Genomic DNA, 26,595 nt, shown 5'->3' on the forward strand with positions numbered 1-26,595 from the left:
ATCGTGTGTGGTTCATGACTTCAAGCCCTCCTTCGGATCCTCTGTCCCCCTCTCTCTCTGCTCCTCCCCCATTCATGCTCTCTCTCTCGCTCAAAAACAAACAAACAAACAAACAAAGGTATTGGACATAGCAAAAGCTATATTTATAAGAAAATTTCCAGTCCTACATGATTTTGCTATTAAGAGAAAACCTCAAAATAAATAAGCTGAGTACTCAACCTAAGCAATTAGAAAACACACAGGGGCGCCTGGGTGGCTCAGTCAGTTAAGCATCCAATTCTTCACTTTGGCTCAGATCATGATTGCACGGTTCATGGGTTTGAGCCCGGCATCAGGCTCTGCGCTGGTGGTGTGAAGCCTGCTTGGGATTCTGTCTCCCTCTCTCTCTGCACCTCCCCTGTTTGCGCTCTCTCTCTCTCTCTCTCTCTCTCTCAAAATAAACAAAATAAACTTAAAGAAAAGAAAAAACACAAAAGTATGTTAATAAGACCCTCAAGTAGTAATAATCAATGAAAATAAAACAAATGCATTATATGTGTGTGTATGTTATACGTACACATAACGTATAAATAAAGTGAAGGGCTGATCCTTTGAAATGATCAGTTGCATAAATAAATTCCTAGCATACCTGATAAAAGAAATTGAAAGAGAAAAATACATATTAGGAGTGAGTGGATATTACTAGTAGAGGAGATATTCCACTAAATATTATTTCCAGTAGAATACCATGGGCAACTCCATAGCAACACTTAAATATGGAGGTGAAACAGGTGCTTCCACGGCAAAATACAAATTTACAAAATTAATGTGAAATAAGAAACAACACGGGTGCCTGGGTGGCTCAGTCAGTTAAGTGTCTGACTTCGGCTCACGTCATGATCTCACGGTTGATGAGTTGGAGTTCCGCATCAAGTTCTGCACTGACAACAAGGAGCCTGCTTGGGATTCTCTCTCTCCCTCTATCCCTCTTTCTCTGCCCCTCCCTGACTCATGCTTTCTCTTTCACAAAATAAACAAATAAACTTACCAAAAAAAAACAACAACAAAAGAAACCCTAAGTGATCCATGAAAAGAAATCAGAAAGTTTGTATGTGTATCGTTTTATTTTTTAAAATTAATTTATTTATTTTGAGAGAGACAGAGACAGGACGAATAGGGGAGGGGCAAAGAGACAGGGAAAGAGAGAGAATTCCAGGCAATGTGGGGCTCAAACCCACAAAGTCATGAGATCATGACCTGAGCCGAAACCAAGAGTCAAACACTTAACTGACTCAGCCACCCAGGCACCCCTTGTATGTGTATCATTTTAAAAAACTCTAGTTCTCTGTATTATTTTTTGTAATGTCCGGTGAATTCATAATTATTTCAAAGTAAAAAACTAAGTACAAAAAAGACACCAGGATGAAACTGACTTAATATGGAGTGCAAATTTACTTTTTTTAAAAAGAGTATTTCTACACTTAAAAATTTTTTAATGTTTATTTATTTTTGAGAGAGAGAGACAGAGCATGAAGGGAGGGGCAAAGAGTGAGGGAGTCACAGAATCCAAAGCAGGCTCCAGGCTCTGAGCTGTCAGCACAGAGCCCAACATGGGGCTTGAACTCACAAACCGTGAGATCATGACCTAAGCCAAATTCGGACACTCAACTGACTGAGCCACCCAGGCACCCCTGATTTTTTTAAATGTTTATTTATTTTTGAGAGAGAGAGAGAGAGAGAGAGAGAGAGAGTTTCTACACTTTATAAACAGTTCCACACCAGGAGTTGGCAAATTATAAGCTACAGGGCACACCTGGTCCATATCCTATTTCTGTGAACTAAATTTTATTGGGAAACAACCATATCCATTCATTTACATAGTGCCTATGGCTGCTTTTGCTACAATAGCACAGTCTAGTAGGTGCAATAGACACTGCAGTAATGGCAAAACCCAAAATATTTACTATCTGGCCCTTTACAGAAAAAGTTTGCCAACCCCTATTTTAAACAACAGAAAGACCTGGAAATCTTCCAAAATCATTTTACGAAACATTATAACCTAACCTTAAAGAGTATAGTCCTGGGCGGGGCGCCTGGGTGGCTCAGTCGGTTGAGCGGCCGACTTCGGCTCAGGGCATGATCTCGCGGTCCGTGAGTTCGAGCCCCGCGTCAGGCTCTGTGCTGACAGCACAGAGCCTGGAGCCTGCTTCAGATTCTGTGTCTCCCTCTCTCTCTGACCCTCCCCTGTTCATGCTCTGTCTCTCTCTGTCTCAAAAATAAATAAACGTTAAAAAAAAAAAAAAGAATATAGTCCTGGGTGGCTCAGATGGTTAAGCGTCCAACTTTGGCTCAGGTCATGATCTCACGGTTCATGAGTTCGAGCCTCGAGTCCGGCTCTGTGCTGACAGCTCAGAGCCTGGAGCCTGCTTCGGATTCCGTGTCTTGGTCTCTCTCTGCCTCTCCCCGGCTCATGCTCTGTCTGTCTCTGTCTCTGTCTCTGTCTCTGTCTCTCTTTCTCAAAAAAATAAATAAACATTAGAAAAAAATATAGTCCTAAAACAAACAAGCAATTATCTGGAGATTATTTCCTCTTACAGATGCTAAGATCTTAAATAAAATATTAGTAATCTGAATCCAGCAAGTATCAAAAGAAAAATTTACCACATGACCAAATTGGGTTTTCAAGTAAGGCAAAGATGATTAATGTTGGTACATTTATCAGTTTATTTACTATATCAATAATTTCAAAGGAAAAACATCCCAATTGTATCAGCAGATATAAAAAAGACATTTGACACAATTCAGCAGTAATTCTCAAATTAAAACAAGACTATAAGGAAACTATGAAAATTCAGCAAAAATCATAGTCTTGAAATCACCAGGAAGCATAATACTAAATGGTAAAATGTTGAAGACATTTCCATTAAAACTAGTGACAACATGGGGCTGTTTCTATTGCAACAGTGTTTTGAAGGCTCTAGCTAATTCAATTAAATATGAAACTGAAATAAACTGGTTAAATATGGAGAAGGGAGAGAAAATCATTGTGTGTGTGTGTGTGTGTGTGTGTGTGTGTGTGTGTGTGTTATTTTTTAATGTATTTAAATCCAAGTTAGTTAACATATAGTGTTATAATGATTTCAGGAACAGAATTTAGTGATTCATCTCTTAAATATAACACCCAGTGCTCATCCCAACAAGTGCCCTCCTTTTTAAAAACTTTTTTAATGTTTATTTTTATTTTTGAGAGAGGCAGAGACAGAGCATGAGCAGGGGAGGAGCAGAGAGAAGGAGACACAGAATCGGAAGCAGGCTCCAGGCTCTGAGCTGTCAGCACAGCTTGAACTCATGAGCCCTGAGATCATGACCTGAGCTGAAGTCAGCTTAACCAACTGAGCCACCCAGGCGCCTCCCAACAAGTGACCTCCTTAATGCCCACCGCCCATTTAGCCCATTTGCAGATCGTATCATTGTATACTCAGAAGATTAGCATAAGAAATTTCATTAAGGTGGTGGGATACAAGAAAATAAGTACAGCAGACTGAAACATATGGAGAGAAAAAAAATTCTATCTTCAATAATGACAACAAACAAAACACCTAAAAATCCCACAAAATATGGGGCGCCTGCATGGCTTAGTTGGTTGAGCATCCAACTTCGGCTCAGGTCATGATCTCACAGCTTGTGACTTCGAGTCCCACATTGGGCTCTGTGCTGACAGCTCAGAGCCTGGAGCCTGCTTTGGATTCATTCTCTCTCTCTCTCTCTCTCTCATTGTCTCTCTCTCTCTCCCTCTCAAAAATAAATAAACATTAAAAAATCCTACAAAATACAAGAATAGTACTGGACACAAAATAAGAAAACTAATAGTTATTATTTTAGAATTTGATACAAAATTTAAGCACATGGAGAGACAAACCATATCCCTGGACAGAAATATAATAAAATAAAGACCTCACTGCTTCAAGGTTAACCCTATTGAAGTAATGAAGTGCCAAACAGCATTCCAATTCTTTTCCAATTTGGTAAAACAATTTCAAACTCTATATGGAATTTAAAAAGCCAAGAAAATTATGTAAAGAAATACTGAGAGGGTCTTTGAACTAGCAGATATTAAAAATTACATTAGGGGTGCCTGGGTGGCTCAGTTGGCTAAGTGTCTGGCTTATGACTTCAGCTCAGGTCATGATCTTGCAGTTTGTGAGTTCAATCCCTGCATCAGGCTCTGCACTGACAACATGGAGCCTGCTTGGGATTCTCTCTCTCCCTTTCTCTGTCCCTCTCCCACTTGTGTTCTCTCTCTCTCAAAAAATAAATAAATTAATTAATTTTTAAAAAGTTAAAAAAATTAAAAACTTACAATAACGATGAATGCAATCAAAACAAGGATAAATCAGCCAGTAAAATATAGGGAAATGTCCAGGCATTGATCTTAATGCATATAGGAATAGATATAACACTGGTGATGTTCAAATGAGGGAGTACAGGAAAGTTCAATATGTAAAAGCCAGGGGAGGGAGAGAAGAGGAATGAACAAAGGATACAGGAATGCACAGAAGGAATCTAAGGCCCAATTAACCAGAAAAGATGTTCAACCTCACTGAGAGGTGGAAAAAGTAACACAGAACTAGGTATAAGTATTCACCCCTCAGAATGATAAAAATGAAAAGTACAACATCATTCCGTGCTGGAGAGGATTTGGGAAAATGGGGTATTTATACATTGCTGGTATGAATATTTCATAAATCTGTATGTATGTATACATATATATTACATGTATTGGGTATGTAATATACATTATATATATACATATTATATACATATATACTTATATATGTATATATACATATATGTACATACATACATATATACATACATATATATGTATACATATATATGTATGTAATATACTGTATATGTATACGTATATATATGTAATATAATGTATATAAAATTTTTGAGAGTCAACTAGCAATATCTAATGTAAAAATATACACACCTGTACCTCATAAGTTTCAAACAATACACAAAAATTGACACAAGCAAAACGAAATGCACAAAATCACTGTCACACTGCCCTCTACAGAGCAAGTAGGTGACAAAAGACCAGAGAGAGTATACAAGTTTTGAAAACCAGAATTAACAACTGGAGAACACATATTCTTTTAAAGCAATAAATGGAATATTTATGGGAAGATGCAAAGGACTTCATCATAAAGGCAAGACTCCACAGGTTTCAAGAAACATTCATGCCACAATTCACATTCTCTTACAAACTGAGAAACTAGGTTAGAAATCAGTAACAGATTAACTGTTTATTGCAAATAGAAATGCACTTCAAATGACATGTGTGAAATGAAAAAAAATCGTAACTGAAATTTTGAAATATTTGGAAATGAACAATAATACCATATAATATATCTTTTGGGCCTTATATGGAAATGTAAGGCCTTAAGGCTTACATTAGAAAAAGTTAAAGCTGAATAACAATTAGCTGGGCATCCAATGTAAAAGACCCCAACACTGAATCCACACAAGCCCCATCACCAACACTGATGATCTGCATAACTCAGCACAGTAGACGAGGAGAGGTAACTACTGAAAACTCACCTCAGCCCGGCTCAAGTACTAACCCGCATGCCCCTGAAAACCCCTTGTCTTCTGAGTTCTGACTTTTAATAGCACGGCGTCCAAGGGAGGAATGGGTTGGGCGGGTGTCTGGTGCGCATGCTCAAAAGCACCTGCGAAGCTACGGTCTGCAGTCAACAGGGCGCAGTTACCGAGCAGTCTGTGAAAGTTTCCTTACCATCCCCAGTTCTGTTGGGCTCAGAATATGACTGTTCGCAAGTGGCGCTGCTCCGTGGGGACTGCCATCTTGGAAGGGTGTCCATGCCGTATGGTGGAAGAAACTTGCCTTCCATCTCTCTAAGTAGAACAGTGGGGCTGCCCTGGGAAGAGGTGGCCAGCCCTTCTTTGAGTAGACTTCTTGGAGACAGGAGTCTTTGGAGTTATGCTCTGGAGCTCTTCTGGAGACACTATGGGGCTCCTAAGGGACAGAGCACAGGGGAGAGGGGAATCATTACTAATGAAAACAGAGTGAGAACCTAAGTGACTCTGAGAGGTAACACTGGGGGGAAGGGGAGAAATGTCACAATAGTAGCCTCCCCTGGGTGATATTATAGAGTGTTCTAGAAGGGATGCAGTAGGAGCATATAGTCCCCCACCCCCCAGATAACCACAGGAGAGGGGAGAAATGTCTGAGTCGTAGCATCTAGTCCCACCACCTTAGGCAGGGGAGTGAGGGCCTAAAGGTGACTGTAATCTCAAACAGCCCCTACACCAGCCAAACCACCTCAACTAAAATAATAATAGGCATCAGAAAAAATAAATTTTACATTGATATGTCAATGGTTGTTTTCTCTATCTAAATGTAATGTGTCAATAAAAGCATCTTCTAGGTCACTCTATTATTCATACCTCCTTATGAAATAAAACCTAAGTAATAATTATGCAGGAGAAGCAATTACCACAAATTTTCAACACTGCTCCACAGTGAGTTTGCTGCCCCTTAACACCTCAAATATGGAAATTACGGAGATGCCATTGACCCTCCGGTGCAGAGGTAACTATGTCTTCAAAGGATGAATTGCTACACATTCTTCAAAACCCAGCTCACATATCTCTTATGGGAAGCCCTCCCTGACTGGGGTAGGAGAGGCCACACAGCTGAAGGCCCTTCTGACTCAGAAGGTGGAGAAAGCTTTTTGAAAAGACCTAGGCCTGAGCTCTGGTATTCTCCATCTTTGTGCCCTCAGACCAGTCACATCCTTTTCGGACCCCAGTTCAACATTCTGGACAGTAGTGGACTGGACTCTCTAATGACCAAGTACTCCTCTGTCCCTCCCACAGCCCTGGATTGGATAATAGTTTGTTGAGTGAGAAAATAAAAGAAGAAATTGAATCTTTAGAAGCTTGCTAGCATACAGACATGTATAAAAAACAGCAATAATGTCAATTTTGTTAGCTTGATAATGGTAACGTCAATTTTATTATGTGTGACGGTTATGCTAAAAGAAGGGGGATGCCTGGCTGGCTTAGTTGGGAGAGCGTGTGACTCCTGATCTTGGGGTCATGAGTTTGAGCCCCAAATTTTGGGTATAAGGATTGCTTAAATAAAAACTTCTAAAAAGGAGGAGGAGATGAATAAAAAATGAAAGCAAAGTATCCTTAGATGCTAGAGATTCATCCTGAAGTATATGGGTGAAATGATATGAAGTCTGGTATCAGTTTTCAAATACTCAAACAAGGGAGGACACGAGTGAGGAGTAGAAGAGTGAGGGGTAGAAGAACAAGAAAGACAGAATGTTGATAACTGTTAAAAATCAGTGACAGGTACATGGGGATTTGGTATGCTATTTCATCATGAAAAGTCTTTCTTTTAAAGATTTTATTTTTAGGGGTGCCTGGGTGGCTCAGTCGGTTAAGCATCTGTCTTTAGTTCAGGTCATGATCTCGGGGTTCGTGAGTTCGAGCCCCACCTCAGGTTCTGTGTTGACAGCTCCGAGCCTGGAGCCTGCTTCAGATTCTGTGTCTCCTTCTCTCCGCCCCTCCCCTGCTCACGCTTTGTTTCTCTCTCTCAAAAATAAATAAACATTAAAAACAAAAATTTAAAGACTTTAAGTAATCTCTACACCCAACATGGGGCTTGAACTCACAACCCCAAGATCAAGAGTCACATGCTGTATCAACTGAGTCAGCCAGGTGCTCCTGAAAAGTTTTTTTTTCTTTTAATTTTTAAATGTTTATTTAGTTTTGAGAGAGAGAGAGAGGGAGAGAGAGACAGAGTGCGAGTGGGGGAGGGGCAGAGAGAGGGAGACAGAGAATCCAAAGCAGGCTCCAGGCTCCGAGCTGTCAGCACAGAGCCTGACGGGGGGGCTTGAACTCATGAACTGTGAGATCATGACCTGAGCCGAATTTGGTCACTTAACCAACTGAGCCATCCAGGCACCCCAATTTTTTTTTAATGAGGACAACAAATGGATGGAATATTCACAACTAATAATGTTAATATCAGAAAAAATAGATTTCAAAGTGATGAATTTTAAGAGAAATAAACAGATTTCTCCATTTAAAAGCATACAGCCATTGAGAGAATGCACCAATCATGAGCATTTATGTGTGTGTGTGTGTGTGTGTGTGTGCGTGCACATGCGTGCCTGTATGCTTTTAAAATATATAAAATAAAAACTGATACAAAAGGGAAGTTTTTGCAAATATTCAATTACAGCATAAGAATTATATTTCTCACAGAAATGGACAGGTCAAGGGATGAAATGTGTAAGGTATACAGATTGGAATAATACAACTTAAAAACTTGATATTGTGTATGTCAACATTCAATCTTTATTTTGTACTCAACAGAGAATGCACATTTTTATACATAAATGAAACATTCTGAAAAAATTCTCCTTGCACTATGCCATAAAGGAAATAACACATCTTAACAAGTTATACCACACAGGCCATATTCACAGACTACAATGCAATAAAAGTGGAGATAAAGACAAAGAGACCACGAAAAACTCAAATGCCTGGACAGGAAAAGCACTTGCATATAATTAATACTTAGGTTAAGGAGGAAATTAAAACAGATTACCAACATCATCCATGTGATGTGTAAAGTGATATACTTACAACGATTCATATCACAAAGTAAATTTATTAGTAAATGAGAAAGACTGAAACCGATTATTTAAGCTTTCAGTCCAAATTGTAGAAAAGGGAAAAAAATATCCACAGAGGAATTAAGTATAAGCTAAAACAGAAAAAATAAAATTAGCAAATCATTAATGGTCAAAGAGATGCACATTGAGACCACAGTGAGATCCCATATACACCCTCTCATTTGGCAAAAATAAAGCAATTGGGCAAGACTTAATGTTGGTGAGGGTGTGGACCCACAAGATCTCTTACACTATTCATGGAAGGGTAAATTAGTGAAGCCACTTTGGAAAACTTTGGCATCCCCTTCTATAAATACCTCACCACACTGCGAGTCCACTCCTAGGAGTAACCCCAAGAGAAACCCTTGCCCACATGCCCAGAAAACATGTAAAAGGACATTCATGAAAGCCTGTTCACAACATAAAAACCTGGAAACAAATCAGATGCTCACCAAAGGAGTCAAAATGAACAATGTACAGTGAGACCCAACAATATGAGGAGTATTATGTAGAAAAAATTAATCAGAAACAATTGTATGCAGTATGACACATTCATTCCAACTTTTTATTGTGAACATTTTTTTCAGACACAAAGAAAAGTTGAAAGAATTTTAAAGTGAGTGTGCATAAAAACACATTTTATTATATTTATCTCTCATACTCATTTATACACCCTCTTTCCACTCATCAACTCATCTTTTTCTGATGCATTTCTATACGTTTTACAATAACCAGCACACATCACCCCTAAAGACTTCAACATGCATATCATAAACTGAAGGTCCATACTTGTTTACATTTTTTTTATTGATAGTGAAGAGTTTTTTTTTTTGAATTTTATTTTTTTATTTTTTTCAATATATGAAGTTTATTGTCAAATTGGTTTCCATACAACACCCAGTGTTCATCCCAAAAGGTGTCCTCCTCAATACCCATCACCCACCCTCCCCTCCCTCCCATCCCCCATCAACCCTCAGTTTGTTCTCAGTTTTTAAGAGTCCCTTATGCTTTGGCTCTCTTCCACTCTAACCTCTTTTTTTTTTTAATTCTTTCTCATTGCCACGTAGTACTCCATTGTGTATATAAACCACAATTTCTTTATCCATTCACCAGTTGATAGACATTTAGGCTCTTTTCATAATTTGGCTATTGTTGAGAGTGCTGCTCTAAACATTGGGGTACAAGTGCCCCTATGCATCAGTACTCCTGTATCCCTTGGGTAAATTCCTAGCAGTGCTATTGCTTGAAAAATAACAGCTTTGTGTTGATACTGAAGGTTAAGAGATAACAGCCTTGCTTTACTCTTGTAAACTACGCCTCATACTCTTGTAAATTAGGCTTCACCAATTAAGGAAACAAAAGTCCAAAGAAAAGAGCATCAGAGGCAGGGTCAAGGAGATCCACTGGTTGCAACTTAGAGGCAGAAAGTCTAAAATAAACACCTCATTAGGCAACTGTTTCTAACTCATCTGGCAACTGTTTCTGACTCATCTGGAAACTTTCTTTGTTCTGTTCCCAGGTGATGATAAAACGATGTGATCGGCTTTAAAAACTCTGTGCCCCGGCTGTTCAGGGCCGCACTCTTATCAAGAGTGTTGGTCCCGATCCGTTGGCCTTGCCTCTCACTGTAATAAACTTTGTTGTGACTGTCACTGGTGCCCACAGCATTCTGTTTCAGGAGTCGTGTGGATGCAACAAGATTCACATGAAACTTCACACTAAAGGCCCATACACCTCCGATAGCCAACACATCATGTCTAGATTTCAACAAAAACTTATAAAAGCAGGCTAAAAGCAAGTGAGAAGGAAAGCTGGTAAAAGCAGATTAAAAAGGACCAGCCAGATGTCTGAGGCCAGATATTCCCCTTGTATGCTTTTGGCTTCTGCAATATTGCTTGCCTCTCAAATCAGCCAGCGGTCAGGAAACAGAAGCTTGACTATACTAGTCCAGCCCAACACGGAAGCAGATATGTGTAAAAGATCAGTAAAACCTGAGCAGTATGCTCAGCCTTTGGAGGTGACTCCACTGGGCTGGCACCTGTGTGAAATAAACAGTCTTTCCTGATTCCCTGAGTGCATGTTGTTTGTCTCTTCCTGGGTGCTGAGTATTCACTGTAACACAAGAAAAGCAGTTTAAAGAAACAAAGCATGCGTCAGAACCAGACACAGATATGACCTAGAGTTTGAAATTATCATCTAGGAAATTTAAAATAACTATGCAAAGTTAAAATAAGTATGTTAAGGATTCTAATGGGAAATACAGACAACATGTAACAACAGATAGGTATTGCAAGAAGAGAGGTGGAAACCCTAAGAAAGAACTGAAAGGAAATGCCAAAAATCAAAAACATTGTAACAGAAATTAAGAATGCCTTTCATGGGCTCATAAGTAGACTGGACATAGCAAAGGAAGGGATCAGTGAGGTTGAAGATAATATCAATAGAAACTTCCCAGACTGAAATGCAAATAGAAAAAAATATCAAATAAAAGACCCCACACAGAATATCCTAGAACTGTGAGACAATTATAAAGGGTGTAACATATGCACAATTGGAAAATCAGAAGAAGAAAGAGAGAAAGAAGCGGAGAAAATTTGAAGAAACAATAACGGAGAATTTTACAAAATTTATGGCAGACACCAAACCACGGATTCATCAAGTTCAGAGACCACCATATGGCATAAGTACCAAAACAATCTACACCTAGGCGTATGATATTCAAACTGAAGTACCAATGGCAGAAAGAAAATCTTGAAAGAATCCAGAGCGGGGAAAGCCATCTTATCTATAGGGGAACGAAGATAAGAATTATATCAGACTTTTTTCTTGGAAAGCATTCAAGCAATAAGAGAACAGAATGAATTTTTTCAAGTGTTAAAAGAAAAAAACACCCAACAACTTAGAATTCTATAACCAGTGAAAATACCCTTCAAAAGTGAGGGAGAAATAAAGACTTTCCCAGCAAACACACATTGAGAAAATTCATCACCAGATCTACCCTGCAAGAAACATTAAAAGAAGTTCTTCAGAAAGAAGGAAAATAATATAGGTCTGAAAGTAATATCTACATTAAAAAAGCAGAGTGCTGGAGAGGAATAAATGAAGTTGAAAGGAACTGGGATATGCCAACCCCAAATATACCAATTTGGCTTAAGGAGTGTTTTGAGCTGAAAGCAATTAGCTCTCTGCCTTCCAGCTTTCCATTTGAAAGCAGGGCATAGATTTCTTTTCTGTAAAGGAAATTTCCATTTGTAAAGGTGTCCTCCTCTCCTATACTAGGAAAAGGAAAAAAGATGCTGGAGACAACTCCTTTCTCACCTGATAACTTGAGTCTGCATAACAAACCTTACTAAGCAATCCTTATTTGCCCATCACCTTCCCACAATTTATTCCCCCATCCCAAGACCAAATTTTCTTTTCCTTTATTTAATTTCTTCTCTATACTCAATTACCCTTTGTTAAAATGGAATATAACTCCCCAGGTCTAATTATCTCTTTGGGGTCTTCACTTCTTTCTGCTTTGAAAGGCAGGCTCCATAACTGTTTCTCCTGTTAATCTGGTTTTCTTTTGGTCAGTTTAATTAGCAGGGCCCCAGGTACACAATTTAAGAAGGGAGAGGAGGGGTGCCTGGGTGGCTCAGTCGGTTAAGTGTTCGACTTCGGCTCAGGTCTTGATCTTACGGTTCATGAGTTCGGGAGCCCCGCATCAGGCTCTGTGCTGACAGCTCGGAGCCTGGATCCTGCTTCAGATTCTTTGTCTCCCTCTCTCTATGCCCCTCCCCCACTCACACTCGGTCTCTCGAAAATAAATAAACATTAAAAATGTTTTAAAAAAAGAGGGTAGAGGAAAAAGGATTTTGTCCCCTACAAAAAGTTAAACTATTTTATTTTTCTTGTTCTAAATCAATCTAATAGTCAGCTACTTATTCAAAATAATAATAGTTATCATGTGTTACATGATTATAACATATAGATAAATGAAATAAATGACAGCAACATTATAAAGGACAAGAGGGAGGAATTGCGAATACTTAGTTATAAGACCTGCACTGCCCATGAAGTAGTATAGTGTTAATTGAAAGTAGCCTTGGATTAGTGGTAAATGTATATTGCAAACTCAGGGGAAACCACTAAAAATTTTAAAAAGAAGTATAATTGGTTTGCTAAGAGACGAGAGAAAATGGAATAATATATAATGATCAATTGAAAGCAGAGAAGGCAAAAATTATGGAAAGATTTTTAAAAAGGAAAATAACAAGTGCAATGAATAGAAAACAGTTCAAAATATGGTAAATACTTCTTAAATTTTTTTTTAAAGTTTATTTACTTTGAAAGAGAGAGAGAGTGTGTGTGTGCAGGGAAAAGGCAGAGAGGGAGAGAGAATTGTATCAGCACAGAGCCCAATGTGAGGCTCAGTCCCATGAACCATGAGGTCATGACCTGAGCCAAAAGCAAGAGTCGGACACTCAACGGACTGAGCCACCCAAGTGCCCCAAACGTTAATTAATTAATTAGTTAATCATGGTAAATATTAATCCAAGTATATCAGTTATCACTTTAAATGTGAATGATCTAAAGACACCTATTAGAATACAGGGACTTTTGGAGTGGATAAAAAAAAAAACAAAAAACAAAACAAGACCCAGCTATGTTGTTGTCTATAAGAAACCCATTTTAACATGTGTAAATGTGTAACATGTATACATGTATAACATGTATAACTATGTTTAAATATATAAATAGAAGTGCTAACACTAATGAAAAGGAAGACGAAGTAGCTATATTAATTTCAGACAAAACAGACTTCAATACAATGACATTTATCAGGGATAAAGAGGGATATTACATAGTGCTAAAAGGGTCAATTCTCCCAGAAGGCCTAACAATCAATGTGCATGCACCTAACAACAGAGCATCAAAATACCTAAGGAAAAAATGGACAGACAGCAGGGAGAAATGGACAAATCCACTACTATAGGTGGAGACTTCAACACTGCTCTTTTAGTAATTGATAGATTTGACAGGGAGAAAATCAGTAAAGATATAGTTGAACTGAACAGAACCATCAATAAACTGGATCTAATTGACAGTTTTAGAATACTTCATCCAATAACAGCAGAACACATTCTTCTCATGCTCACATGAAACATCCCCATGATAGACCACTTTTTGGGTCACAAAACACACCTTAACAGGTTTAAAATAATAGAAATAATAAGTATGATCTTATATCACAATGGAATAAAACCAGAAACAGAAAGATAGCTAATAGAAAGATAGCTTTAAAATATCCTAAAGTGGGGCACCTGGGTGGCTCAGTTGGTTAAGCGGCCGACTTCAGCTCAGGTCATGATCTCGCGGTCCGTGAGTTTGAGCCCCGCGTCGGGCTTTGTGCTGACAGCTCAGAGCCTGGAGCCTGTTTCAGATTCTGTGTCTCCCTCTCTCTGGCCCTCCCCCGTTCATGCTCTGTCTCTCTCTGTCTCAAAAATAAATAAACGTTAAAAAAAATTTTTTTTAATAAAATAAAATATCCTAAAGTATTTATGGGAGTCTGGGTGGTTCAGTAGATGGAGCGTCCGACTTTTGATTTCAGCTCAGGTCATGATCTCACAGTTCACGGGATCGAGCCCTGTGTTGGACTCTGTGCTGGCAGTGCAGAACCTGCTTAGAATTCCCTCTCTCTCCCTCTTTCTCTCTGCCCTTCCCCTGCTTGCATGCTCTGTCTTGCTCTCAAAATAAATAAACTTAAAAATATATTTGAAGGAAACAAAAACGAAAAATACAACTTATGAAAATTTGTGGGATACAGTGAAAGCAATGTTTAAAAGGAAATTTGTGGGGTGTTTGTTTATTTGTTTGTTCTACATGTTTCAAGTTTTTATTTAAATTCTAGTTAGTTAGCGGATAGTGTAATCTTGGTTTCAGGAGTAGAATTTAGTGATTCATCACTTACATATAACACCCAGTACTCATCCCAACAAGTGCCTTCTTTAATACCATCACCCATTTAGGCCACCCCCCCCCACCTCTCCTCCAGCAACCCTTAGTGTGTTCTCTATAGTTTGGAGTCTGTTTCTTGGCTTGCCTCCCTCTCTTTTTTTTCCTTTCCTCTATGTTCATCTGTTTTGTTTCTTAAATTCCACATATGAGTGAGATCATATGGTATTTGTATTTCTCTGACTGACTTATTTAATTTAGCATAATATACTCTAGCTCCATCCACATCGTTGCAATGGCAAGATTTCATTCTTTTTGATGGCTAAGTAATATTCCAGTGTGTGTGTGTGTGTATTTATCCTTTCATCAGTTGATGGACATTTGGGCTCTTTCCATAATGTGGCTATTGTAGATAATGCTGCTATAAACATCAGGGTGCATGTGCCCCTTTGATTCTGTATTTTTGTGTTCTTTGGGTAAATACCTAGTAGTGCAATTGCTGGGTCATAGGGTAGTTCTATTTTTAACTTTTTGAGGAACCTCCATACTGTTTTCCAGATTGGCCGCACTAGTTTGCATTCCCACCAACAATGTAAGAGAGTTCCTTTTCTCCACATCCTCACGCAACATCTCTTGTTTCTTATGTTCTTAATTTTAGCCATTCTGACAGGTGCAGTGGTATCTCATTGTGGTTTTGATTTGTATTTCCCTGATGATGAGTGATGTTGAACATCTTTTCATGCATCTCTTAACCATCTGGATATCTTCTTTGGAAAAATGTGTGTCCATGTCTTCTGCCTATTTCTTAACTGGATTATTTCTTTTTTTTGGGTGTTGAGTTTGAGAAGTTCTTTATAGATTTTGGATACTAATCCTTTATCAGATATGTCTTTTGAAAATATCTTCTTCCATCCCATAGGTCACCTTTTAGTTTTATTGATTGTTTCCTTTGCTGTGCAGAAGCTTTTTATCTTTTCTTTTTCTTTTTCTTTTTTGACAGAGTGAGAGAGTGTGAGTAGGGGAGGGGCAGAGAGAGGAGTGAGAGAGAATCCCAAGCAGGGTCTTCACTGTCTGTGCAGAACCTGATGCAGGGCTCAATCTCAGGAACTGTGACATGATGACTAGAGCCAAAATCAAGAGTTGGGCACTTAACCAATTGAACCCCATCCAGGCATCCCCAGAAGCTTTTTATTTTGAAGTCCCAATAGTTCATTTTTGCTTTTGTTTCCCTTGCCTCTGGAGAAATGTCTAGTAAGGAGTTACTATAGCCAATGTCAAAGAGGTTGCTGTCTCTGGCCTCCTCTAGTATTAAAGGGAAATTTGTAACCTTGAATATTGAATATTGAATATTGGAAAAGGAGAAAGACTAACATCAATAATCTAAGCTTTCTCCTTAGGAAACATACAAATGGCCATTAAGCAAACAGATAGATTCATTAGACAGCAGGAAAATGCTAATTAGAACCACAATGAGATATCGCTTGACATCCATTAAAATGGCTAAAACTAAAACGACAATTTCGCCCAGCATTGGCAAGGATGAGGAACATCTGGGACTATCATAAACTGCTGGTGGGAATGTAAAATTGTAAAAGTACATTGGAAAACAGCTTGGGAGTTTCTTAAACATGTAGACATATACCTACCATTGACCCAGCCTTTCCACTCTTACATATATACCCAAAAGATATAACAGCTATGTCCACACATAGACTTATACATGAATATTTATAACAGCCCAAACCTGGGAAGAATACAGAGATCCATTAAGAGTTGAATGGATAGACTAATTGTGATGGATCCATACAATGTAATACTATGCAGCAATAAAAAGTAAGTGATACACAGAACAACCTGAATGATTTCAAAATAATTATGCTGGATGAAAGAAGTCAGAGACAGAAGAGAAACACTGTATTATTCCATTTCTATAATATCCTAGAAAATGCACATGAATCTCTAATGACAGAAAACACATCAGTGGTTATTTGGAAGTGAGGATGGAGGCACTTATGAAGAAATTTGGTGGGGGGCAGTGATAGAAATATTTGTTATCTTGATTGTGGTGATGTTAACATGTGTTTATATTGACTTGTAAAGTTCTGCAGAAAAATAAAAAATTTAGAGCATTCTAATTTAGAAACATCAAAGAAAAAAGTTCCTAAGTAAAACATTAGAAAACAGAATCCAACAGTACATTAAAAGAATATTATGTCATAACCAAATAAGGCTAAAGGAGGACTACAAGGGAGTTTAAAATTTTTGAAGACTATTAGTATGAATCATCATATTAATTGAACTAAACATGGACAAAAATCATTAAGAGAAAAACTAATACAGATGATTTTAAACATATGAAAAGATACTCAATCACTTTCATACTAAGAGAAATTAAAATTAAAACTATACTTGGGATATCATTTCTCACTTATCAGATTGGAAAAAATCTAAAAATTTAACAACTCTCTCTGTTGGTGAAGTTGTGGGAAAATGGACACTCTCATCTATAGTTGGGGGGTAGTCAAAGTGATACAATCCTATGGAGGTGAATATGAAAATATTCAGCAAATTCTAAATGCATTTAATTATGGCTCAGAAACTACATTTCTGGGACTCTATTCTAGGAATACACCTATACATATTTGGAAGGTATAGTACAAGGTGGTTCATTGTGGCATTGTTTGAAATAGAAAATACTGGAAAATCCAAGTGTTCATCAGTAGGACTCAAAGAAATCAATGAAATCAAATGATCAGCATGATTCCAGTCAACAGAATCAAGAAGCATCTAGATGTAACATTAGAAGTAAGAATAAACATGGTTTCAGAGCAAGACAAAGAAAAATCAGGGGACTAGTATATATGACAAATCACAATTTGGGAGGGAAACTGGAATCTATGAGTACAGACTGTGTCCAGGAGTTCTAGTAGAATGTTATGATAGTACTTATTATTCATTAATTGCACTGATATTTCTTAAGCACTAATTGTGTATTATGTACACATTATGATGCAAATACATTATGATGCTGGCACATGAATATAATAATTCTCAACAAACAAACATGCAAGAGGAAGGAAAACTCTTTTTTTTTTAAGTAGACTCCACACCCAGTGTGGAGTCCAAAACAGAGCTTGAACTCACGACCCTGAGATCAAGACCTGAGCTTAGTCAAGAGACAGACGCTTAACCAACTGAGCCACCGAAGCACCCCAGGAAACTGTTTACAGAACAATGCCAACTAATAAATATAGAAAAATAAAGAATTAGAAAACCGCCATTTTGCAAACCCCAAGTTAATCATTGTTTAGGCAAAGATCATCAATGGATGATAAAACTATTTTGTGAATGCTTACTGAGTGTTGTGGGCTGAATTTTGTTCCCCCCAAATTCGTATGTTGAAGCCCTAACCCTCAGTATCCAAGAATATGACATATTTGGAAATAGGGTCTTTAAAGAGGTGATCCAATCTGACTGGTGTCTTTATATTTTAATGTTTATTTATTTTTGAGAGAGAGACAGAGACAGAGACACAGACACAGACACAGACAGAGACAGAGTGAGAGTGAGGGAGGGGCAGAGAGAGAGGGAGACACAGAATCTGAAGCAGGTTCCAGGCTTTGAGTTGACAGCACAGAGCCTGATTTGGGGGCTTGAACTCACGGACCGTGAGATCATGACCTGAGCTGAAGTGGAACGTTTAACCAACTGAGCCACCCAAGTGCCCCAAGACTGGTGTCTTTATAAAAAGAGATTAGAATTTACAGAGAGATACCGGGTATACAGAGGAGCAACCTTGTGAGAATGTGGCAAGAGGGGGACCATATGCAAGCCAAGGAGAGAGGCCTCAGGAGAAACCAAACCTGCCAACATCTTGATCTTGGATTTCCAGCCCCTGGAACTGTGAGAAAATGGATTTCTGTTATTTAAGCTACCCACTTTGTGGTGTTATGTTATGACAGCCCTAGCAAACTAATACATTGAGGGAAAAGATTATTCACAGTGTCCCCAAAGAATCACCCCACGGGTAAGTAATTAAATACAAAAGAAAAAAGATTTCTTTGCAACGAAGAAGTTAAACTTAGCATTACCAAATACAGGATGCATGGACACACGTTTCCAGACATGACTCACTAAGAAGGACATATCACCCAAGCAGATTTCTTACCCAAGCTCTTTGACCTGAATCTATTCATGAGGAAACAATCAGAAATGCAGAACCATCTACAACACAATTGGCAAATGCTGGTCAAAAATATCAAGGTCATGACAGACAAAAGAGGCTGGGAAAATCCTCTTAGATTATAGAGAGATTAGAGACTAAAGAGGCATGATGCTATGCACAATGCCAAATGTCATGCATGAACCCTGTTTGGATTTGGGATTTTAAAAAGTTGGAAAGAAATTTGAGGATAATTAGAAAAATTTGAATTTGGGATACATAATATTATTGTATCCTTGTTAAATTTCTTAGGCGTGATGAGGTGTTTGTAAGGAGTTGGGGGGAAGTGATGGAATTCTTCTGTATCCTGATGGCAGTGGTGGTTACACAAATCTATACATGTATTCAAATTAATGAATTAGACACCAAAAAGTTAATTTTACTATATGATAATTTTTAAATTAAATTGAAAATCATACTTTAAATTTCTTAGATGTGAAAATGGGCTCGTGGCTATGTAAAAAAAAAAGTCTTTGTTCTTAGGAGCGTGGAAATATACAAAGATCACCGAAATGAGAACAGAAACTACACAGGTCTCTATAGCAAGGGAGTCAGCCACTATCACGTGGGAAAGTTTTATAGTGAAAGAAGGAAAGACTTCATGTATGCCTTGTGGAAATAAATGAAGACAGACCAAAAGAGAAAAGCAAAGACCATTTATTCCAAGCTTGCTATAGCAAGGAAGTTCAACATTGTCACTTGCCTTTTGGCAGAGATTCAAAGGCAAGCAGAAGAATGGGAAAACCTTACAGTAAGAAAAGGGAAGGCTTCAGGTGTGCCCTACTTGCAAAGCCATTGGCACGGGGAAGCTGTAGGCAAGCTAACTAGAAGCGGGGCAGCCTGGGTGATTGGTTTGGGGAGCAGATTTGGTTTTCTCTGGTTGGACCTGAGCCGGAAGTGGAGAGTGGAGGCAAAAAATAAGGAGGCTGGTGGTCATTGACCAGATCCTAACTATCTAGACCCATTGCTGCAGGGGTAGCAGTTTGGCTTCCCAGGCTTGTTGCTACAGAGCTCGTAGGTCAGAGTTCTATTGTCATATACAGTTGACCCTTTAACAACACAGGAGTTAGAGGCACCAACCTCCCTTCCCCCAACACAGTGGAATAACTTTTGATTTGCCCCAAATGTAACTACTAGTAGCCTACTGTTGACTAGATGCCTTACCAATAACACAGTCGATTAATACATATTTTGTACGTGCTTTGTATTATATACTGTATTCTTACAATAAAGTCAGCTAGAGAAGAGAATGATATTAAGAAAATCATAAGAGAAAATACATTTACAATACCGTATTTATTGAAAAAATTCTGCCTGTAAGTGGACCTCCGCAGTTAAAACTCCCATTGTTCAAGGATCAACTGTATATGGTCTAGCCATTATCTGTTTGTATATTCAGTCCCTCAGGAGATACATGCTGAGTATTTAGCCTTTAGGGAGCATGATGTCCACAGTTTACTGTAGAAAGGTATTATAAAACAAACATGCCAGAGTCCTTCCCTTCCCTTTCCTTCCTCTTTCTTTCTTCCTCCCTTTCTTTCTTTTTCTTTCTTTCTTTTTCTTTCTTTCTTTCTTTCTTTCTTTCTTATTTCTTTCTTCTTTCTTCTTTCTTTCTTTCTTTCTTTGTTTCTTTCTTTCTTTCTCTTTCTTTCTTCCTTTCATTACCTATCCCTTCCCCTCCAGCATGAACTTTGACTAGCAGATAAGCCACAAGGCTTACAAAAATAATTCTCAGAAAGTGCTGTTTTTCTGGTATGTGGCTCTCATCGAGAGAGGGGAACAAAAACAAGAGCAACCCTCTAACGGTGAGTTTCCCTTAAAGTACACAAAACTATTACCTAAGCCCAAACTGCAAAGATACATATTCAACTTTCCCCTATAAAAACCCTAATCCTGCTTCGATCAGGGTGTTACCTAATGCCCATCAGCTGAATACAACCTTCAATGACTTAAATAATTTTCTTTGGACATTATTTTTATTTATTTATTTATAAAAGTTTATTTATTTGAGAGGGGGGAGGGGCAGAGAGAGAGAGAGAGAGAGAGAGAGAGAGAACCCCAGCTCTGAGCTGTCAGCTACCACCCTGACATGGGGCTTGAACTTATGAACCGTGAGATCATGACTTGAGCCCAAACTAAGAGTCGGATGCTGACCCACCCAGGCTCCCCTGGACATCATTTTTAAATGATGGGGCCTGTGTGTATGTACGTATGTATAAAAAGATAAAGCAAATGTGGCAAAAGGTAACAGTTATTATATCCAGGTGGAGGGCATTTGAATGTTCATAGCACAATTCTTTCAACTTTTGTGTAATGTAAAAATTTTCCATTAAAAAGCTGAGTGTAGGGGAGTGCCTGGGTGGCTCAGTTGGTTAAGCATCCGACTTTAGCTCAGGTCATGATCTCATGGTTTGTGAGTTCAAGCCCTGCATCAGGCTCTGAGCTGTCAGCTAGCTCAGAACCTGGAGCCTGTCTTCAGATTCTGTGTCTCCCTCTCCCTCTGTCCCTCCCCTGCTTCCTCTCTCTCTCTCTCTCTCTCTCTCTCTCTCTCTCTCAAAAATAAATAAAACAAAACATTTTTTTTAAAGTTGGGTGTAGGGGCACCTGGCTGGCTCAGTTGGTAGAGTGTGTAACTCTTGATCTCAGGGTTGTGAGTTTGAACTCCACATTGGTTGGAGAGATTACTTAAAAATTAAAAAAAAAAACTTGAAGGGGCGCCTGGGTGGCTCAGTCAGTTGAGCGTCCGACTTCGGCTCAGGTCATGATCTCACGGTTCATGAGTTTGAGCCCTGCATCAGCCTCTGTGCTGACAGCTCTGAGCCTGGAGCCTGCTTCAGATCTTGTGTCTCCCTCTCTCTCTGCCCCTCCCCTACTTGCACTCTCTTCCTCTCTCTCTCTCTCTCTCTCTCTCAAAAATAAACATTAAAAAAATTAAAAAACCTAAAAAATAAAATAAAAATTAAAAGCTGGGTGTAGAATAAGTAAGCTGAGGTTCCTGCTTAGCCATTGAACCTGGTGCTTTCATGAAGTGTTCTATCTCTGTCAGTGGGAGACAGATAATATGTTACAATGTTGTGAAATATTTTTCATCTACTAAAAGAAAGTGTGCAAGACAAGACTGAGCAGAAGACTGATCTTTGTATTTACTGTAGGACAAAGAGGTGCTTATCATTATGTCCTTAGCTGCAGATGTGAAAATATTCTGATCTTGCATTCTTACTTGTTTTCAACTGGACGTTGGCATAAATGGGAAGATTCACAACTGGCCTGCTCCAGGATTCAAGACAGTCATTTGTAGAGTTTAAAAGGAAACTCCGATCTCTAGGGGCTCCTCGGTGACTCAGTCAGTTGAGTGTCCAACTCCTCATTTTGGCTCAGGTCATGATCCCAGGGTCATGGGATCCAGCCCCATATAGGGCTCCGTGCTAAGCGTGGATCCTGCTTAATATTTTCTCTCTCTCCCTCTGCCCCTCTTCCCTTCCTCACGCTCTCTCTGAAATTTAAAAAAAAAAAAAAAAAAAAGGAGACTGATCTATTTGACGTGGCAACTCCCCTCCCTCCCACATTTCTAACTCATATCACTGTCCCATCCACCCCCTTTAGCAGTTATCAACTTTTGATAAACAATGTTTATTGCCCTCTTTCCCACTAGGATGCTGGGCTCATGAAGCTAGGAATTTAGGGCCTGTTTTGTTTTGCCAAACATCAAGCATCAAGAGCAGTGACTGGCGATCAACAAATATTTTATGGAGGAACAAATAGGGTCTTATATATACATATAAGTTCTGCATCTTTTTACTGTTTCCTGCATTACTCCTACCAAGTCAATTTTGTAACTAATTGTGTCATTCAGAGATGCTTGCAGAGTCTTTTGAAGGGAATAAGTAGTCTTTTAAGATGATGAACCTGGTTGTGTTTTACTGCTCTCTGCATGTGTGGTGGAGATACCAAAAATAAAGTAGTTGATTACTCCACATATGTGAGAAGCAGAAATCACTTCATTATCAGCGTGAACAAGTAAAGGAGCAAACAGCACATGAATACAATCATTTCCGGTAAAAAGGAAGGGTAGGGGCATCTGGGTGGCTGGGTCAGTTAAGCGTCCAACTCATGATCTCTGTTTGTGAGATGGAGCCCCGCATCAGGCTCTGCGCTGACAGTGGGGAAACTACTTGGGATCTTCTCTCTCTCCCTCTCTCTCTGCCCCTCCCCTCCTTGCTCTCTCAATCTCTCTCTGTCTCAAAATAATAATAAAAAAAAAACATTAAAAATGTTTTAAAGGAAGGCTATGAAGAAAACAAAAGCATGGTGAGGAGCTAGAGAGTAGTGGGGTAAGTCAGGAAAGAAAGACATCTAAAGAAAAGACACTTGCGCAGGTGTAATGGAACCAGAGCATCTCTGTCAGGGGCTACAGTAAGTGTCAAGGTCTGGAGTTCCTGCCTCTCTGCTCATCCTACCACTGGATGGCATCTCTAGGCTGGGGCCAAAGATTTTCTTGCCCCATTCAAGAAAAGGACAGCACTTTTCTCCATGCCGACTTTCTCTTTTTATATTTAGATTTTTATCTAACAGTTTAATTTTCCCAATTAATTTAAATAGTTTTAATAATAAGGTTAGTACTTAATGTGCCTACCACCCATTGTATGGCCTTGACAATAACCCCCATCTGTCCATGTGGTCCCCCAATTCATTGCCCTGCCTCCCCTTAACTGAGGTAAATATCATCCTGAATCCCAAGTTCATCAATCTTTTATTTTTTAATATGATTTTATCACAACTACACACAATCCTAAATAATTTATGTTCTTTATACTAGTAGCTTTTAATTTTGTGAAAGTGTGTTATTCTTTATATAATCTTTTGGGAATTACAGGGCTCTTTTCCTTTAATATTCATCCATATTGTTGAGCATTGTTCTAGTTTATTCATTTTGACTCCTGTTGATGAGCATCCATTTTTGTTTCCTGGTTTTGCTGTTGTGAACAGATTGTCATGCATGTCCTAGGTTTGTGCAGAGTGTTTCTTTTGGGTGTATTCCTAAGAGTGGACTGGTTGGATTGTGAGATATGTAAATATTCACTGTAGGAGGGAATGCCTACTTTCTAAAGCTGTTACACTGATTCACGTTCCTTCAACAGGGCAAAAAGATCCTGTGGGTGCACATCCTCTTGGTATTTACAGAATGAAATTTTTGTAAATTGAATGGGTGTAAAACATAACCTCATTATGTCTTGATTTGTATTTCTCTGATCGCTAATGACTTTTGAACATCTCTTCATATGTTTATTGGCTCTATCTTTCCTTCTCTGAAATGGTCTAACAGATGACCTATTATTTTTTTAAACATAACCGTAGTACTATTAGGATATTCAACAACATTAACAATGATTCTTTTTTAATGTTTATTTATTTTTGAGAGAGAGAGAGAGAGAGAGAGAGAGAAGGCAGGGGGAGGGGCGGGGGGGCAGAAGATCTGAAGGAGGCTATGCGCTGACAGCAGGAAGCCCAATGTGGGGTTCAAACTCAAGAACCACGAGACCATGACCTGAGCCAAAAGTTGGAGGCCTAACCGACTGAGCCAGCCAGGCCCCCATGTAAACACAACTTTTATATGCACAGGGAATCCAAAAAATTCATTTGATTCACTTTATTGCAATATTTATTTTATTGCAATGGTCTGGATCCAAACCTGAGATATCTTCAAGGTATGCCTGTAGATCACCACTGAAATGTTTTATATATCAGGAAATCATTTTAATATGATTATCTTTCTTACAAGCCATGAGATCATGACCTGAGCTGAAGTCGGAGGCTTAACCAAATGAGCCATTCAGGCACTGCCTCCCCCTTTTTTCATTAACAGTGATTCTTGGAGCTCTGTATAGAAGTGTCTGCATGCCAGACATGCCACCCTTGATTCAATTTCTTCTTCGTTTATTCATTCAATAAACTCTCAGACCAGGCTTATAGATGTAGAAAGAGAATTTGGAATAATTAGAGAGTCCAACACTGTAAAAAGCAAAAATTATCTCAGACTATAAAAACCTGCCCTGCCATTCATCAGGCTGGGAGAACAATCACAGATGCAAAATTAACAGGAAACATTATTTCTCCCAAGGACTGCAGCTGTAATGTCACACAGAGCTCTATTTTGAGTGACTACTACTTTCTTTTTTGCCGGGAAACTTCCTTCTCTACAATCATAGACTATCAAAAAACTGCCATTCAAAACGGTATCAGTACGAATGAAACATCCTACTCTTGCTGGAGACTCTAAGTCACTTAGACCCAAAAATGCAGCCAAGATTTTCAAACCTGAACAGAGATAAGGGTACTTAGACACAACACTCTACATCTATCTTAATTTTATCGTTTCCAAAAAAACAGGACTCGGTTCACTTTGCAGTTCACATACGGCCTTGTTTTGCTTTCATGTTACCGAAACACTTTCATTTATATTTCATCTGAACGTCACCAGTTTTCAGAATCCTATAACTCTATCTTTTCCTTTGATTAGTGAAATAATCCGTGGTTCCTCTGGTGTGTGGTCTCCCTCATTGATTGATGGATCTTTCAGACCACAAATTAGTCCCAGATGGTCTTAGGCTGAGTAGGACACCCTTACATTCCAGATTGTTAAACTGAGACCCAGAGGGGATGTGACTGGGCTGAGAGCATCCAGCAAGTTCATACCTGAGACTGTGTCAGTTCCTCTCAAAACATCTTCCTCATCTGACGATTCAGAAAGGCCTTCAGCGGGGCACAGGGCCTTCTACTTCGATCAGGAGGATTCCCTGGAGGAGGAGATATCTGAACTTGGTTTTGAAGGAAAAGTATGCATTCCCAGGTAATGGCAATGGGACTTCTTCTCTTTCTGCCCAGTGACATCTCCTAGAAGGGTATAGGCATCCCCAGAATTTCTATATGAGAAGTACTATTAGGGACAACAAACTGGCTGAAGTCAGGCAGAATCGGTCTTGTCTTAAAACTACATTTTCAAAGGGACTATCACTATGCAGATTTTATTTTATGTGGAAATAAAAATAATGGTTCCCTAAAGATGCTTTTATTGCCATATTGCTTTAGATTAAGAAAAAATCAAAAGATATATTATTTTATACCTTTTATTTTATCTGGGGTTGCTGGAGTGGGAGATAATGTAGACTAATGGGAGCATTCAGACCCCCACAGCCAACCCGCACAAGCACAGCTGAGGGGAATCTAACACTGACTTCTCCCCTTTTCCCCCCAGTGCTACATCCTAGTAGGGTTTGCACACCCCCAATTTCTTCCCCTTCTTCCTTCGTGGTATGTTCCAGGAGGGGACTGTAAACCAGTCTGACTTCTCCCCCTTCTCATCCTGTGGTATCTGCCAGGAGAGAACAGCCACTGGCACGTCTGCGTGCCCTTCAACTTCTCTGAACATTATTGCACAGATCCAGAGTTCAGATGCAAAGACCCCCTCCCCCAGGAAGACCGCCCAGAATAACGTTGGCACCCATGCTCCGCGCCACCTGTGAGACGGCTCCACTGCTCTGCCTTGTGAGTTTAGAGGCTTCCCCACCCTCCGTACGGAATGATCACTCCCCCAACATGGCGCACCCCATAGGGAAGCGCGACCTGGGCGCGGCCATTTTCCCCGCTTGATAACACGGGCGAGGGGCACTGAATGCGCCAAAGCACCGACTCCGTAACGTCCCCACGTTGACTTTGGGCTGACAGTGGCTTCGAATG

At 39.2% G+C, this 26,595-nt stretch overlaps 1 long non-coding RNA gene across 1 annotated transcript; it reads right to left on the bottom strand.

Moving 5' to 3' along the window:
- Positions 1-5,136: 5,136 nt before the first annotated feature.
- Positions 5,137-26,425, bottom strand: LOC123594713. The gene is made up of 3 exons (XR_006710849.1): positions 26,360-26,425; positions 25,555-25,655; positions 5,137-6,025 (listed from the first exon to the last, which is right to left on the bottom strand). It is a non-coding gene; the product is annotated as an uncharacterized LOC123594713 (long non-coding RNA).
- Between the last annotated feature and the right edge of the window lie 170 nt (positions 26,426-26,595).

This window comes from Leopardus geoffroyi, chromosome X, assembly GCF_018350155.1.
Source record: "Leopardus geoffroyi isolate Oge1 chromosome X, O.geoffroyi_Oge1_pat1.0, whole genome shotgun sequence".
Taxonomy (NCBI): domain Eukaryota; kingdom Metazoa; phylum Chordata; class Mammalia; order Carnivora; family Felidae; genus Leopardus; species Leopardus geoffroyi.